The sequence below is a fragment of the Balaenoptera musculus genome, chromosome 13, assembly GCF_009873245.2.
Source record: "Balaenoptera musculus isolate JJ_BM4_2016_0621 chromosome 13, mBalMus1.pri.v3, whole genome shotgun sequence".
Lineage (NCBI taxonomy): Eukaryota > Metazoa > Chordata > Mammalia > Artiodactyla > Balaenopteridae > Balaenoptera > Balaenoptera musculus.
Genome location: NC_045797.1, coordinates 50,756,231 through 50,762,494, shown reverse-complemented (window position 1 = coordinate 50,762,494; position 6,264 = coordinate 50,756,231). Strand labels below are relative to the sequence as shown.

The 6,264-nt window shown below is 45.2% G+C and overlaps 1 pseudogene; it reads right to left on the bottom strand.

The window, feature by feature from the left end:
* Positions 1-631: 631 nt before the first annotated feature.
* LOC118905764 lies at positions 632-6,031 on the bottom strand (annotated as a pseudogene).
* Positions 6,032-6,264: the final 233 nt, after the last annotated feature.

Below are 6,264 nucleotides of genomic sequence, written 5' to 3'. Positions count from 1 at the left end.
TGTATTTTATTTAGTAAGGTTTGGTTTCGTAGATTCCTCTTGATGCCATGTCTGGCCTGAGTCTAGAGTTGTCTCTGGTGATTGAGTCCAATATTAAGTCCTCCTCTTCCTCGCATGGAAGAGGGAGACAACTTTACAAATGAAAATTAATACCCTGCTTTTAGCCAGGTAGGGGAGGACAGATAGCTTTTTTTCTGCATCTGCTGCTTTGTAATTGCCTTCAGCACAAAATGATCCTTATGCCAAAGTGGCATGTTTTGGGTGACGTATTCTGGTCCCCTTCATTGCTGACTCCACCAGTTAAGTGACCTTCATCAGTTTACCCAGCCTCTCAAAGCCTCAGAGAGGCTTATAAAATGTGTTCAATAAGAGTATTTTCTTCTTCACAGAGCTGTGATGAGGATTAAATGGAATATAGCACATAAACTCTTTTTTTAATGTGCAAGTATTTATTTTAAGTAGTCCTAATTGAAGGTTCTTATTTTGGGAGAACAGCAAGGCATTTTATTATTCACTTTTTCCATTCTTTTTTTTTCTTTTTTTATGAAGTATACAGCAAAGTATTCAGTTATGTGTGTGTGTGTGTGTGTGTGTGTGTGTGTGTGTGTATTCTTTTTCAGATTCTTTTCCATTATAACTTATCACAAGAACACTCTTTCCATTCTTTAAAGGCTTCCACTGGTTTTGACAAATTCACATTTTTTCTTTTTGGCTGCACTGCTCGGCTTGGAGGATCTTAGTTCCCCGACCAGGGACTGAACCCTGGGCCCTCAGCTGTGAAAGCGCGGAGTCCTAACCACTGGACCGCCAGGGAATTCCCAGCAAATTCCCATTATCCTCATGACTAAGTTTCAGAGTAATTCCAGGTGTGTCAGCAGATTGATCATCAATCCACTTTGTATCTTTCTGTATTATTGAAGCAAATAGCACTCTGCAACTTGCATAAACAGATAGGGCAAAGGTTGAGGAGGCTCTGGCCAGCTTCTTCCAAGTGGTTGGAGCCTTGCATTAGGCAGGTCAAAGTCCAAATATGTGTCCAGTCTCATGGGTTAAAGTCTTATAGGACTGAAGCAACAAAATGCCACTTCAGAAGTGTAATAGTTATCAAAAACCGAAAAGCCACTTAGAAGATATTTTCTGCAGCACTTCTTCACTTTGCCTTCACAGAGTGAGATATAAAATCACTGCCATACCTGGCAAAGCTGAATCTGTCAAAGAGGCCTGTCCAGGGGCTTCCCTGGTGGCGCAGTGGTTAAGAATCCGCCTGCCAAGGCAGGAGACACGAGTTCGAGCCCTGGTCTGGGAAGATCCCACATGCTGCGAAGCAGCTAGGCCCGCGAGCCACAACTACTGAGCCCACACACCACAACTACTGAAGCCTGCGTGCCTAGAGCCCATGCTTCACTACAAGAGAAGCCACCGCAATGAGAAACCCACGCACTGCAACGGAGAGTAGCCCCCGCTGGGCACAACTAGAGAAAGCCCGTGCGCAGCAACAAAGACCCAGCACAGCCAAAAATAAAATAAAATAAATACATTTAAAAGAAAAAAAAGCAGCCTGTCCAAAGACAAAATTCCAGGAGTCTCTTGGGTAAAGATCAATCATTGTTACCTCCACAGCACAGAAGGCATCTTCAGGTCCCTTCTCTTTTAAGAACTTCAGGATGTGTCCTGCATGACTTGTAGGTTTTGTGTGTTCTTATTGACTCTAAAGGAACACCTCATTGCAGAGATAGGAACTGGTTCTAGGAGCTTTACTGTCAAGCCGTAGAAAAATGCTTTACAGTAGCCCTTGAGACATTTAATATATTCTTCACTGATAATTCTGGTGTTTCCTAGAGATCCAATGCACTGTATATAAATACTGCATTTCTCAGGAGATGGTATCTTTCTGTTAAGGGTCATTGGAAAAACTCTTCAAAGTCTTGGGGAGCCTCAGGATGGGAGATGATCCAATCTGATTGCAAATGCAAAGTAACGGGTCGAAAGAGATCACTGTCTGGCTGGAAGTCTTCTTGCATCAAATGCTGTTACACCAGCATCTAACTTCTACTACTGTGACACAAGAGCTGGGTTCTTTGAGATGAGAGCTGTTTTTAGTGTCTGTTCAGAGTGCTGTACTGTTTGCATCTTTAGGGAGGAAGACTCCCACTGAAGTTTTTACCTTTCAAGGACAGGCATGTCTGGGCCTGGTTGGAAAACAATTGTGTGGGGTGTCTTCACCTCTCACCCTCGGCATCAACCACAGCCTGTCTCCCATGGCAGCCCCCGAGCCTGTGCACATAAACTCTTAGAACAGAGCCTAACATAGTTTGTTATTCTGAGGGGAAGGATGGTGCAGAAGGTAAGAGCATGGACTTTGGAGACATGTTGCCTGGCCTTGAATCTCAGCTCTGTCACTGTGTGATCTTGGGTATATTACTTAACCTCTCTGGTCCTCAGTTTCTTCACCTATAAAATAGAAAGTATACTTCATAGGGTGTTAAGTTATTTTTAAAAATGAATGTATGTAAAGCACTTCAAACGGGACCAAGAATACAGGACACTTTGTGTAAGTTTTAGCCACGCGCGTTATCCTGGGCTCAGGGAAGGGAAAGTAAGCCAGCAGCAGCGGCAGGTTGACAGATCTTCTCTGGCTGAAATGAGTGGATGGGATGAAGCCCCCTGCTGTGAGTCAGGACCCCTAGATGTATTCCCACCCACTGTGCAGGATGACCTTGAGCCGTCCCTCTATCTCCCTGGTCTCGTTTCCCCTTCTGTAAAGCGTGACGGCTGGATGTGGAGGTCTCAGAGGTGCGGCCCTCGCATTCAACCAGTGGGACAGAAGCAGAGGCATGGACTAAAATGACAAAGCAGACGTCCAGGGTGATCTTTTGGAGCACCTGAGGGTGGACCAGTGAGCAGGAGTACTGCTGGCCTGGGGGCAGCCACCCATCCACACTGCAGGGGAAGGCTGGGTGCTCAGGTGAGGGACCTCATTTCTGCTTGGATTGGAAGAAATGAGAAGCCCCACCCTCTCCCATCACCTCCCCACCCCAGACTCCTTGCCAGCATGCAGCAGTGTGGCACCGACCACTCCTTCTTGATCTAACACTTTAGTTTACTGCAGAAGTGTAAAATATTCATGCTGAGAAAGGCCTGGGAAGCTTCAGGAAATGCTTCCCCGGGGTTTGTCTGTGCCAGGGGCTGGAATTCAGGGAGAAAATGAACTGCCTCTCCCTCCTGGGGAGCAATGCTGGGAGGAGCAGGGCACGGCTCTTGAGAGGACATGATGCCTCGAGAGGGCTGTGAGCGGTGGTTCCCCAAAGGAGGGGCTTGGGGAAACCCGACTGAGGGTCACAGAGAGGGGCTGTGGCCCCTGGGAGAAGGGTCTTCTGAGCCCACATATCCTGGAGGATCCAGGAGATGAAAGGGAGGGCTTGGCTGCCTCTGAAGGGATTAACCTGCCAGCTGAACGAGGAGGAGGTGAGGATTAAGGGTCAGGGGTCACCAGCTTTCTTTGCTGGTGACCCCCTTGGGGAAGGGTCTTGGGCCAGGCCTTCCTAGGAGCAACCCTGTGGAATGGAATCCAGTTCATGATTTTTACAACATGCCAAGGACAGGGCCAGATGCTGGATATAAAACTCAAACTAAAATGCAGCCCCTGCCCTTTCCTCTGTTGAAAACACGGACACAGACAGACTATTGAAATACAGATTAGCTCAGTGGTGAAAAGCAACGAACCACACCAAACTAAAACGTCCAGCTAGGGAGGAACATCCATATGGAGGAACACCAAGCAACTGTTGGAAAATGAGGCACTACCTCATTTACTCATCTGCAGAGATGTACAAGGACCATGAAGTGGAAAAAGTATTGGACACAACAGTTTGTAGAGCAGAGTCCCATCATGTAAAACAAAAAAATATGCACGTGGTGTGTGTGTGTGTGTGTGTGTTTGTGTGTGTGTGCACACATGCACATACTTTCCTATGCATACAATATTTCTTGGAAAAATAAGAAAATTTAAATGTCTATCTCCGGGATGGCATTAGGCTGGTGAGGGAAGAGGAGAAGTATTACTTCTCACTTGTACCCTTTGTCATTGCTTGGATATTTTAATTATATACATATTATCTTAGTCTGTTTGAGCTGCTATAAGAGAACACCCTAGACTGGATGGCTTATAAACAACAGAAATTTATTTCCCACCATTCTGGAGGCTGGGAAGTCCAAGATGAAGGCACCAGCAGATTTGGCGTCTGGTGAAAGCCTGCTTCCTGGTTCATAAATGACTGTCTTCTCCGTGTGTCTTCATGTGGCAGAAGGGGGAAGGCAGCCCCCTGTGATCTCTTTTATTAAGGGCACTAATCCCATTCATGAAGGCTCCACCCTCATGACATAATTACCTCCTAAAGACCCCACCTCCTAATGTCATCACACTGGAGGTTAGGATTTCTACATGGGAATTTTGAGGGGATACATTCAGTCTATAACACATGTATTACTTTAATAATTTAAAAATAGTTTAAAAAGTTATAGGAATGTAAATACAATCACAGAAAGGTACAGAGAGCACATTTTGGGGGTGCAGAAGTGGGATGTAGAGGAAGTACAAAGCTTTAGAAGAATTTTTCTCTGAAATTGAAGGGGTTGAGTGAGAGCTTAAGGTGAAGAAGTTTTGTGGGGTTTTTCTATGATGTTGAAGAGGTTGGGCAGGTAATGAAGTTTTAAGAAGTCAGGGGAGGGGAGATGGAATAGGTAACCAACCCCATCAAGTAAAAGAATTCTTGAAGGCCCCTAAAGCCACAACTGAATGAGAGCAGCAGATATTTGTAGAAGCATCAATATGCTGGGTTACAGTTAGAGTCATAGGTAAGGACCTGGAATGCTAGGGCTTTCCCCTTTAATCCTTACAGCAGCCCTTAGAGATAGGTAGCACTTTTTTTTTTTTAACAGATGAGGAAACTGAGGCACAGATAAGTAATTTGCTGGTGGGTGGTAAAACTGAGTACCCCACTCAAATATGACTTCAAAACACGTGCTTTTCCCAAAAAGCTCTACAGAGATGCATTGGAACCCTTCCTCTGACTATGTACATGCACAAATCCCCAATAAACAGTGACCTAGCCTCTGCTTCACCACCAGCACTACATGTTGAGGCAGAAGTTCTGATGCACAGAGAATTCTTCCTAATATATCTTCTGACACCTGTGCTGCTGTCCTTTCCTGTCTTGCCTTAGTTCTACCCTCTGAAGCAGCTGCCCTTCAGTATGAAAGATACCCATTGTAACCTGCCTGCATCTTCTCCAGAACAAATATCTCTACTTCTTTAAAATTTTGATATGACATAATTTTCAAATGCTTCATCATCCGGTCTCTCGTACACAATGTTCAACATACAACAAAATATTATTAGACATTCAAAGAAGGAAAATGTGAACCATAATTCAGAGAAAAATCAGTCAATAGAAATAAACCTCGAGGTGACAGAGATGATGGAATTATTAAATTTACAAACCAAGGGTCCAATCAGGAGACAGAAAGCACAGAGTAGTTTGAACAGAAAATGTTTTATGTAAAGAATTATTAACTATAACAGGAGAGTAACTATAAAGGAAAAAACATTGGGTAGCACTCTAAAGAATACCCTAAGGCCGAGGGAGAAGGACCAAGGAAGAAACAACTTAGGAGGGAGATCTCTTCCCAAGATAGAGATCCAGACCTAATTTCAACCCACTCAAGCGTAGAAAAGTTCTCTGGGTTGCCCAGGTCAGAGCTGGTCTACAGTTGGTGGGAAAGTAGAAAACACTTGCTTCCAGGGTAGAGGTGGGCCAAAGTTTGGTGGGTGGGGATGCAGAGGGAGTCAAGGCATCAGGAACCAACTTAGCAGCAGGGCAGTTTGAGGCCTGGGTTGTATGGTGTCCATGTCAAGAGGGCCATGGGAAGCAACCACCTGGGGTACAGGGCTGAGGCTAGTAGGTGGGTGCACAAGGGAGTTGAGGTGCTGGGAGCCAGTTGCTGGTAGGGCGGCCTCAGGCCTTGGATTCATGTTGTCTACATCAGGAAGACTATAGTGAGGAGTTACTTGGCTGGAACCAGTCCTGCAAGCTTGCCGAGGAACTGTGTGCTTTGGACATGAGGTTGGCAGACATGCAACAAGAGCAAACAAACAAAAACAGAAGCACTGGAACCAGGAGAAAACTCCCTCCTCCTGCAAAGTCCCTCCAGCTTCCTCTACTGGAGGAATTGATTTTTGACAAAGGATCCAAAGAAATTCAATAA